General features: G+C 37.1%; 1 pseudogene; it reads right to left on the reverse strand.

Moving 5' to 3' along the window:
* Window positions 1-6,996: 6,996 nt before the first annotated feature.
* LOC109676585 (small ribosomal subunit protein uS10-like) lies at window positions 6,997-7,355 on the reverse strand (annotated as a pseudogene).
* Between the last annotated feature and the right edge of the window lie 5,125 nt (window positions 7,356-12,480).

Consider the following 12,480-nt stretch of genomic DNA (forward strand, 5'->3'; position numbering starts at 1 on the left):
ATTTTCTGATAGAATACAGAGGACATTTAATTTTCCCTATTTTAATGTTTAAGACTTGTTTTATGTACTAAAATATTTTTTTGGATTATATTCTATGGAATGATGAGGATAGTATGCATTGTGGAACTAGTGGATACAATATTCTGTAGAAGTCTGTAAAAAGTGTTTGGTCTATAGCATCAATTTATTCTCAAGTTTGTTTGCTGTTTATCTTTCTTTTTTTGTGTGGATGTTCTATTGGTGAGAGTCAGGTCTTAAATTCTCACCCCATCATTGTTTGAAGCTCCATCTATGCTTATAATCCTTAGTATTTGTTTAATAAAATTCAGTATTCTGTGTTTGTTGTTTTAGGCTAGCAATTATTATCTCATCTTGATGACTTTTGCCCTTCATCAGTGTGAAGTAGATTTCTTTATGTCATTTGACTAACCCTATTTTGAACTCTGTTTTAATTAGAGATGAGTATAACTTCTCCTGCCTGATTATAGGATCCCTATGTTTGGAAGTTCCTTTCCCATCCTTTCAAACTAAACAAATGTTTGTCTTTGTCAGTGATGTGCATTTGTTGTAAGCAATAGATAATTGGGTTGAGCAATCTAATTTAACCTGCTGTTCACAGCCTTTCATTGGAGAATGTAGACCATTAAAATTCATTGTTATTATAAACTGGTATATTGTATCTCCTGTCTATTTCTTGTTTTATGATATTTGCTTCTTTGCTTGTCCTCATTTGCTGCTCTACTCTGGCAATGGGATTTATTTTATTGCATTTTCCTTGTTTGTCTATATTGATCTTTCATTTTTTACCATTCCATTAAGTATCTTTTTTTGTGTTTATTTACTTTTCATAAATTTCTTTAGTTTTCTTTTTAATCTTGGTAATTTTTCTTTCACCTTTCTGAAGGATAGCTCTGCTAGACACATTAATCTAGGTGAATATTCCTTGTCCTCATTGAATTTAGAGTTTCTTTTGAGAAATCTGTTCTTATTCAAGTGTGTTTGCCTTTATAATTGACTTATGTCTTTTTTCTTACAATTTAAGAAATCCTTTTCATTCTGTCTATTCTGTGTTTTAAATAAAATATGTCTTGCATTGTTTCTTTTTCTGAACTCATCTGTTTCTAAAAGCTTCCTTGTCTGGATGTCCCTCTCTATCACAAGAATGGGAAAGTTTCTTGTTCTTTTATTGAATGTATTATTCGTGCCTTTAGATCTTATCTCTTCTTCTTCTTCTATGTCCACAATTTCTCAGTTAGGACTTTGATGGTGTGCCACATTTTCTGCATGTTCTGTTGTTATTTCTTAGTATATTTTTCTTTGCTCTAATTCATCTACTTAATCATCACTTACTAGCACTTGATTTTCAACTAATTTCATTCTGTTTGAGAGACTTGTAGCTGAACATCATATTTGGATTATTGCCCTTTTCATTCTCTATATTCCAATTTGATATTTAAAAATGTATAGCTTTTAAATGGGATTCATTTTGACCTTCTGTCCAAGCTTACCACTGTCTGCATTCTTATACTCCCCTCATCACCATCTCTTTCATGCTCCTATTTCCAGTTGCCCACAATAGTCCTTCATGTCTGTGTTCATTTTTTCACTATATCTAGGTTTATGTATGTCATTGAACTGTGGCACACTTCTTTCTAACACTGCCTTATTTTTCTAACCCTTATATCTCCAGTTCCATTCATTTTCCTACAAATGAGGTATCATTATTCTTTATGACTGAATGATACTCTGGTGTATATATATCATATCTTTACCCATTCATCTGCAATTGTCACATTAGGAAAATTCCTTAATTGGGTATCGTGAACATTGCAGCAATAAAAATGTGTGTACATCAGTCTCTCTTATGGCTGACTTACTTTCCTACAGGAACATGCCAACATGTGATATAACACAGTTGTGAGATAGGTTTTTTCTTTGTTGTTGTCTTGTATTTGTCTGTTTCTTTCTTTTATTCTGGGACACTTCACACTGGTTTCCTTAGTGGATGCACTAAGTTATATCCCTGCCAAGAGTTTCTAAGGGATCCTTTTGCTATGCAAAATTAACACCATTTGTATTTCTTTTTTTTGAGATAGATATTGTGACTGAAGAGAAATGGGATCACAATGTTGTTTTCATTTGCATTTTCTTTAAACTAACGATATTGACCACTTCTTTATGTATTTATTGGCCAGTTTTACTTCTGCTTTGAGAACTGTCTGTCTGTTTAGGAATTAACTAATACATTGGCTGCAACCCCAGATTCAGCATCAGAATTCCCTGCACCTCTGACTCATGTTCCTTTTTTGCTTTTTCAGATCCAACAGCTTAGTATCCATCTCAACCATTATACCACCGTCTGCTTTCTCCTGAACCCTATCCACCTCTGCTTTCCACTTATAAGCTAGTATTTGTGATATTCAAGGAAAACTATATGGTCATTTGCAGTTCCCAGTGCCACATGCAGAGTTTCTTCTGAGTAAGAATTACAAAGTAGTACAAATACCTAGGAGTAAACTTAACAAAGGATGTGACTGACCTCTTCAAGGAGAACTACAAACCCCTGAAGAAAGAGATCAAGGAAGACTACAAAAGGTGGAGAGATCTCCCATGCTCATGGATTGGTAGAATCAACATAGCAAAATGGCTATACTAATGAGAGCAATCTACATGTTTAATGCAATTCCCATCATAATCTCAATGACATTCATGAAAGAGATTGAAAAATCTACCCTAAAATTCATTTGGAAACACAAGAGACTGTGAATAGCTAATGCAATACTCAGCAAAAAGAACAATGCTCAAGGTATCACAATAGCCAACTTAAAACTATATTACAAAGCAATAGTAGTAAAAACAGCATGGTACTGGCACAAAAACAGACCTGAAGAACAGTGGAACAGATCAGAGGACCTGGATATGAATCCACACAACTATACCCACCCTATTTTTGACAAAGGTGCTAAAGATATACGATGGAGAAAAGACAGCCTCTTCAACAAATTTTGTTGGGAAAAGCAGTTATTCGTCTGCAAAAAATTGAAACTAGATCCATGTTTATCACCCTGTACTAGTGTCAACTCAAAATGGATCAAGGACCATAATATCAGACCAGAAACTCTGAAGTTGGTACAGGAAAGACCAGGAAACACTTTGGAAGTAACAGGTATAGGCAAGGACTTCCTCAGTAGAACCCCAGCAGCTCAGCAACTAAGAGAAAGGATGGACAAATGAGACTTCATAAAACTAAAATGCTTCTGCACAAAAAAAGAAATGGTCTCTAAACTGAAGAGACCACACACAGAGTGGGAGAAAATATTTGTCAGCTATACATCATACAAAGGACTGATAACAAGAATATACAGGGAACTTAAGAAACTAAACTCTCTCAAAATCAATGAACTAATTAAGAAATGGGCAACTGAACTAAAGAGAACTTTCTCAAAAGAAGAAATTTAACTGGCCAAAAAACACATGCAAAAATGCTCACCATCTGTAGCCATAAAGGAAATGCAAATCAAAACCACACTGAAATTCCATTTCACCTCTGTTAGAATAGCCATTGTCAAAAACACCACTAACAACAGAAATTTGTGAGGATGTGGGGAAAAAAGGACCCTCCTACACTGCTGGTGGGAATGCAAGCTAATACAATCTCTCTGGAAAAAAATTTAGAGGCTTCTTAAAAATCTAAACATAGATCTGCCATGTGACCCAGCAATCCCACTCTTGGGGATATACCCAAAGGAATGCAACACAGGCTATTCCAGAGGCACCTGCATACCCATGTTTATTGCAGAGCTATTAACAATAGCCAAGTTATGAGAACAACCAAGATGCCCCAGTACTGAAGAATGGATCAAGAATATGTGATATTTATACACAAAGGAATTTTACTCAGCCATGAAGAGGAATGAAATCTTATCATTTGCAGGTAAACAGGTGGAACTGGAGAATTTCATTCTGAGTGAGGTTAGCCAGGCTCAGAAGACAAAAAATTGCATGTTCTCCCTCATATGTGGACTTTAGATCTAGGGCCAATACAGCAATGTTGTTGGACTTGAGTCACATTACAAGGGGAGAGAACATATGGGAGGTATGGGGATAGGTAGAAAACCCAAAACATGAAAGCATTTGATGTTCACACTCCAGAGGAACTAATATAGAAACCTTAAAGTGACAGAGGTCGATATGAGAAATGGATTAGGAACTAGTGAAAACATCAGTGAGAAATGAATCAACTTGGGTTGTAACACATTTGTACATGGAAGAAATGCTAGGAATCTCCCTGTATAGCTATCCCTATCTCAACTTGTAAAAACTCTTTGTCTTTCTTATTGCTTATGTTTTCTCTTCAATGAAATTAGAGATAAGGTCAGAACAGGTTCTGCCTGGAAGGAGGAAGGGTGGGGGGAAGAAGGAGAGGGTGGTGACAGGAGGGAGAAAGGTCCCAAACAATGTATGCACATGTGAATAAATGAATAAAAATAAATAAATAAAACAAACAAAATCCTGATAAAAACAGAAAAAAGAAAAATAAACCCCACCATGGTAGTGAAGTTATATCACTTACCTAATAAAGAGGAGGTCTGAAGTGCCACCAGAGCACCTAAAAAAAGAAAACATTATTTCAATTTACATCCAGAATTCTAGTGAAAAAACAAGTGAACAAAGTTGTCTCCCTGTGGCCTTTTTTAGACCTCATGATAGTCACATGATTGCACATGCTACCTAATCCAATCATTTTAATCCAACAACATTGTATCTCATATTCTGTCAAATGGAAAAATGTGACACTGGTTGCTTACCATTTCTAACCATTTGAAGAGATTTAAATCTACTTCTAATCTTTATTAGTATGTATTTATGTATTTAGTAAGAAGGAAGAACAATAGAAAAATATAAACAAGTTAAAAGTGGATCAATGATAAAAACAAAATACATCAATTAATGAATATTTCCTTTCTTTCTTGTTTTGATGGTACTGGGGTTGGAACTCAGGGCCTTGTGCTTGCTAGGAAGGGCCTGTACTATGTTCCCAGCACTAGATTTTTCTTTACATAAATTAAGCATACACTCATATGATCATTTCACTTCCCCCTCAGAGTATTGAGTTATTTATATTACTGTTTGTCTGCTTTTTGAAATTAGGATATATTTGTTGTACATGGTTGATTCATCGTGACAGTTCCAAGTGTGCTTACATTTTACATTGCACAAATTTCTCCATGTTTTTGCCAATTGAACCCCTTCCTACCCCACTTGAAGCAATTGCAAGAGGTTTCCTTGTTCTCTTTCTTAAAAGTGTATGAAGTCCACCAACCATATTCCCTTACTTTAATCTCCTTCACCATTCCCTCTTCCACAAATACTTCTTCCAACATTCTGAATCTATTTTACATCCTATAATTTATTATTAATTTATAAATGTAATTTCAAAGGGGTTCTCATTGTATCCTGCTTTGTTTATACTTTACTTTGGTCAATTCAACACTATCTATTACTCTCCCTAACTCCTTAATCCAACCCCATTTTTCTACAGATTTTAATGCATATGACAGAAATGTAATACATATGTTTTTAAGGAAATATTAAAGTAATTTTCAGTCCAAACCATAACTTCTAGAGCTGAAAAATGAAACGCTAAAGGAAAATAAGTAAGACTTAGAATGATTCCTTCAGGCTCTATAGATAGATTATTTACAATTAAATCATCCAGTTTCTTTATTAAATATAAGTGTGGAACCCAGGACTTTGTCTATATTAGGCAATGTCTCCAAATCTGAGCTATATATCCTAACTTGGGTCTTTAGTATTGCTGTTTTTTTTCTTATAATAAAGTGTAAGTATGTACTCCAAGGTTTTCTTGTTTTCTCTATGTAGCCCACTAAGAGTTAAACTTCACATACACCTGCTACATCCTCCTGAGAGCTGGCATTTCAGCCTTGTGCCCCCATGCCTGTGTAAAATAAAATAATCTTCCACCCAGCACCTAAACCTGCATATCACCATACTCCTCCTGCTGAATTTCTGTCTGAGCAGTATTCTGGACAACAAATTGGAAAAAAGTGATCAAACTTAAATTCACTTGTCTTCTTTCTGTCAGCAAGTTCTGAGCAGATGAATTCTAGAAAAACAGCCCCAGATTTGATGCAACTTCCATGATGCTGGTGGAAAGGGAAATGAGGAAAGTTGTCACCTAAACCTCTTTTATGCAGTCCTGTCAGAGTCACATGATTACACACATTACCTAATCCAATCATTTTAATTCAGTCATGTTGGATCTCATAGTCTCTCAGATGGAATGTTGTGTGACTGGTTGTTTACTAGTTTTATTTGAAGAAATTTAAATCTACATCCAATCTTTATTAATACATGTTTAGTAAAAAAAAAAGAACAATAGAAAAGACATAAACCAAGCATTTAAATATGCATCAAAGAAAAACAGAAAAAGTAATGTCAAATTACTTTCTTCTTTTTTGATGGTACTGGGGTTTGAACTTAGGGTCTTGGGAGGCAGTCACTCAACAACTTAAGCCATATCCTCAGCTTGAGATTTTCTCAAAGAAAAATTAACATATGAATTGTTACCTTTTCACTCTGTCTCCACATTTTAAAATATAATTAAAATCAAACTTTTCCAATCATCTCATTTCGGGTGTCCTAAAGCAGCAACAATGAAAACACAAAATTGGTCATGCAAATGTGAAGTAAAAAGGGCAGTGTTGCATCTAGAAACACATACACTGTAATAATCCTATTAGTCATATGGAGATATCAACAATCTATGCACACAAAATGGGGTACTTGTGAGAGAGGTCATATAAACAATATTTTGAATCTTGTGTATTTCTGTTTTAATATCTGAACATCTTTCTATATTTAAGAAACATTAAATTATATTCAAACCAAAATCCATGAGGATAATAACCTCTATGAACTCTTTTTTAAAAACAATTTATAAGTCAGTTTATTAAATTTAGTAAAATAGTTAACTTAGGCATCTGCAGTGGTGACTTCAACTTCCACTCCTGGCTCAGTACTGATGGAAGTAATCTGTTTAACAATCTCAGAAGGGCTGTGCAAGTCAATGAGTTGCTGTGGATTCTCATGTGGAACCAATCCCACATCTTAGAACCTTCACCACAAGGTGTTTTTCTTGTAGTGATTCTCAAAGTCTTGGTCAGCATGCGGACTGGTCCTGTCACTTCGAGGTTCTTTTCCTTGGCACCTGTGATCAAGTCAGCACCCACCTTCTCCAGAGACTTCACATTTCAGCTGGTGAGGGTGATTTGAGTTTGGTGAGTTGCCACCTCCGGCTCCATGGGGGTTTTCCTGGTATCTTTAAAAGCCATGGCTAAAGTGCAGCTTCCTGACCTACTTGTTCCTCTGCAGGAGTGAATAGTGTGAGCCAGGAGGAGGGGTGAACAGAACAATGCTCCACTGCACCCACAACCACATCTCCCTCAAAAAGTTCTACTAATTTTTGAGTGATTTCCTCAAATCTGTTTTGTTTTACAGGCATAGAACCTCCTTCTACAAAATCAGTTCCTTGGACACTTATTAATTTATTGTCTGTCAAAACCAAATCTTTAATTCACTGACCATGTCAGGATTGGAGGTAGGCACTATTTTTCCTTAGCTATCTGGCACGCTTTTAAGTTTTATCAGTAGAGGATACTAAAAAGACTTTGTAGAAAGACATTTGCTTTGTGGTCTGACACACTCATCCTGGCAGGGTGCTGTAGATAGGACCTTCCAGGGACCAGACTCTGCAGCATGGATGTCTTCTCCAGTGCCAGGCACTGCAGTACACATGGCTTTCCTAGTACAATGTTCTTGCAGTTTGTAGAAATGAGCAGCTCAGGGCCAACAGATTAGCTCCCATGCTTGTTTTGTAGAGAAATTCTTCCTAAGAATCACATTCTAGGAAACAACTTTCCTTGATACTCTGGGAAAAAGAATTTTAGCACATTCCCACTAGAGCATGTCAGCTACCTTTCTGCTCTCCAACAAAAGCAGTGTCTTCTTTGACAAATCCTCTCTCTTGCACTTGGAGAGAAGTGGGACATTACTTGGGTGCCCACCCCTGCTACCAGGATAGTGTCTGCCAATTTTAACTTCCATTCATGAATTGTTTAAGTTTTATTTGCTTCTTACTAACCAGTAACTCACTAGTCCAATCCTTATTATAGTAAAGAATTCCTTACATTTACTTTTGTTCAATATTCTGTTTTACCTCTGTCTTCCCATTAGACAGATACACTTCTCTTTACCAGGAGTTTTGTTCTCTACCTGTATTTTCTTATCTAATTCATACTCATCTACCTGCTGAAGATAGCACCAAATGTCACATTCTCAACAAAGCATTCCAACAGCCATCCTGATGAGTTTGGGTATTCCTAATATTTGACTTCAATATATGATATACATTTACTTCACAGTAAATCTGCAGTTACAAGTTCATATATCTCTGCCACTATTTGATCAGTAAATGTCTCTGCTATTCATTTAAAAATTCTGTGGCAGAAGGGATATTCTCTCTTGTCTCTTCACACACACACACATACACACCCTTAGCTCAAGGTCTCAGACACAGAAACACACTGAAAATATTATTGGAAGAATTAAACCACATTTTATTGTGGCTTTAGGCTGAATGATAGCTTATAGAGGGACATTTAAAGATTCAGGGAAGTTTCTAACCCCCTTTTGGAAAATCACTGAAGGTTTAATGACTAAGAATTCCTAAAAGTCTAAAACCAAATTATCAGAGTAAGTAAAATAAAGTTGTCTACACAGAGTGTCCAATGAGGCATTATTCTTTTCCTATGACCCATTCTTGTGTTGCTACATCTTCCATGGCAAACCTCACTCCCAAATTCTAAGGAAATTCTCCTGATCTATTCTCATTTCACATGATTTTTCATTATCCTACTGCCAATTCCAGAAATAATGTGCATGATCTTTAGTATTCCAAAACACAGTTCAGACTGCAAGCACATTTAATGATAGTTTTTATTTGATTAGTGAGAGGAGAATCGATAACCATACAGTCTTTGTCTGATTACTGTCATTTTAGCAATGACTTACTCCTTATCATTGCCCTAATTTTCCCTTATTTTCATTTCTTTCTGGTTTCAGTGCTAGTTTTTTTTTACTCTACAAATTTTTAAGATTCTGATTGTGTTCCAGCTACTCTCATTTGTTCTCCTGAGATTTATTTATTAAAAATAACTTATAGGGGATTCCAAGATGGTGGCTAGAGGGAGGAAGCAGAAAGTGAGCCTCCTATAGTGAAATCTTGGAGAAATGCTTGAGACACACTTTGCAGGCATAATCACTGAGAAAAGGCATAACTTTGACCCCTCCACACCTCCAGCCGGTGCAGAGAATCTCCACTTCACGTTAAACAGAGAAACGAGTTGGGCCCCCGGGCCACCAGTGGCCGGCACCCACTGGGAAGATTAGGACCAGGTGAGCTTCGGGGTACTGCGTTACTCCCACAGTCAAACCTGGGCCAGAGCAACATAGCCCCGTGCAGACTGACAGACTGGGCAGACTGACCTCCGCCCAGGGAAAAAAAGAGAAACTGACTAATAAGCAATAAGAACAATTAAGACACGCTGGAAAGAGGGTGGGGCGCCCTGAGCACTGAAGATTGGGGGAAGGGAACCCTTCCCAGGACTGTGAATAAGCAGGCTGGGCGGGCCAGAGAGGCTCTGGTGGGAGCGGGGCGCGTGCCCAGCAACCAGGAGCGGGGAAGCTTGTGAGAGTGGCAGAGGGAGAAAAACTCCACAGGAGAGGAGGGAAGACCCACTTCCCACGTGAACTGTAAATAAACATGGCGGCCGGCAGGAGCAGCAGCACCGCCCAGTAAGCAGGAGCAGGAAAGCTTGTGAAAGTGGTGGTGGGAGGAGAACTGCACAGGAGAGGGGGGAAGACCCACCTCCCACATGAACTGTAAATAAACACGTAGGCCTGACAACGCGGGGACAGTGTCACCTTTCCCAGTGCTTGGAAAGGGGAAAGCCTGTAGCAGAGGCTCCCGCACAGGAGAATTCTGAACAAACAAAGCCTGTGGGACCAGGTGAGTGCTAGCTCACCCCAGAGATCTGCATAAATAACGCTGCCACCTACAGCAAGCTGAGAGCAGCTGGCAGGCAAGCCACAGTTGTAGATACCACTCTCAGAACTGTCTCCAGACTCTTTTTTTTCTTTTTCTCCCTACCTTTGATGAGAGAACAACTGAATTAAACCTGTAAGCCGAAAAACTTACTGAAACTGTACTGCATTTGAACGTGGGACACTTGGTGGGGCTTTTTTTGTGTTTGTGTGTGTGTGTGTGTGTGTGTGTGTGTGTGAGTGTGTAGTTTTGTTCTACTTTATGCATACCCTTTGATGAGACCACTACAGAACAACATCTGAGGCACCAACTCCAGGACTGGAGATTGAGACGGACACCCAAATTATTAAGACTGAAACTGCATTGCATATAAACTTGGAAGTTTTTTGTTTTTTGTTTTGTTTTGTTTTGTTTTTTTATTGTTTTGTTTTGTTTTTTTAATTTTCTATTTTCCATTTTATTTTAATTCATTTTTATATATAGATATTTCTTTCATTTACTTATTTTTTATTTTTTTATCTTTGATTTTCAATGCTCTTTCTGTCTCTCTAATGTCTGTTCAGCTTACTCTCCATTAGTACACTAACATTCCCTGTTTATACCTTTGAAACTCTCTTGTCTGATACCTTGTTCTGCTTTCTCCCTCTTGTCTGTATATTTGTTTTCCCCTTTTCTTTAACTTCTTGCTTTCCATCTCAGCTCACCCTTCCATTCTAAATATTACCATTGTTATCATTACAAGCTAGAAAATACTTAATTGCACAAAGTACAGGGACAGTAACAACACCAATGACAATGATGGGAAGACAGAAAAAACAGGGAAACCAGTTTCCCCACAGCAAAAAATTAGTACAGGAACCAGAGGGGAATGAAGAGAACAGAAACTCAGATCCAGACTCCAACAAAATGAAGATAAACTATGCCAAAGGACCGAATGAAGTCCACAAGAATAATTTAAAAGAAGACATACTACAAGTACTCAATAAGAATTTTATAGAGATGATTCTGGATAGGGTCAACCAAAATGTACAGGAGACACTCAAGAAATTCCAAAAAACAAAAATAGAGAATTTTAAAAAGCAAAAGAAGAAATAAAGGAAACCATAGAAGCACTGTATAAACACCAAAGTGAAAGGGAGGACACAATGAATAAATGAGTAAATGAACTCAGGACAAAAATAGACAACATTAAAGAGGAAAACTGCCAGGATATGGAAAACCTCAGAAAAAAAAACGAAACAGAACTGCAAAACAAAACGGAAGGCCATTCCAGCAGAATAGAACAAACCGAAGACAGAATCTCAGAACTTGAAGATGAAATGGTAATTAAAGGAAAAACCGAAGAACTATTAATTAAACAACTCAAGACCTGTGAAAAGAAAATGCAAGAACTCACTGACTCCATCAAAAGACCAAACTTGAGAATCATGGGCATCAAAGAAGGAGAAGAGGTGCAAGTGAAGGGAATGCGTAATATATTCAACAAAATAATAACGGAAAATTCCCAAATCTAGAGAAAGATATTCCCATACAGATGCAAGAGGCCTCCAGGACAACAAACAGACCAGATCAAAATAGAACTACTCCACGAAATATCCTCATTAAAACAACAAGTTCAGAAACTAAGGAAAGAATATTGAAGTCTGTAAGAGAGAAAAAACAAGTAACATACAAAGGTAAACCCATCAAAATCACAGCAGACTTCTCAACAGAAACATTAAAAGCAAGAAGAGCGTGGGGTGAGATCTTCTGGGCACTGAATGAAAATAACTTCAACCCCAGGATACTCTACCCAGCAAAGGTATCATTCAAAATAGATGGAGCAATAAAAGTCTTCCATGATAAGCAGAAACTCATAAAAGTTCTTCCATGATAAGCAGAAACTAAAACAATATGTGACCACAAAGCCACTATTACAAAGGATTCTGCAAGGGATCCTGCACACAGAAAGTGACACCCAACTTAACCATGAAAAGGCAGGCAGCACCAAACCACAGGAAAAGAAAAAGCAAGACAGTAGAGAATAACATCAAGTTAGGTACACAGAATCAAACCTTCAAACAACTAAGACAACTAAATGGCAGGAATCACCACATACCTATCAGTACTAACGCTTAATATTAATGGACTTAATTCACCCATCAAAAGACACCGCTTGACAAAATGGATTAAAAAAGAAGATCCAACAATTTGTTGCTTACAGGAGACTCATCTCACTGACAGAAATAAGCATATGCTTAGGATGAAAGGCTGGAAGAAGATTTACCAAGCCAATGGCCCCCAAAAACAGGCAGGAGTAGCAATACTTTTCTCTGACAAAGTAGACTTCAAACCTACATTGATCAAACGAGATA

This window comes from Castor canadensis, chromosome 18, assembly GCF_047511655.1.
Source record: "Castor canadensis chromosome 18, mCasCan1.hap1v2, whole genome shotgun sequence".
In the NCBI taxonomy this organism is placed as follows: domain Eukaryota; kingdom Metazoa; phylum Chordata; class Mammalia; order Rodentia; family Castoridae; genus Castor; species Castor canadensis.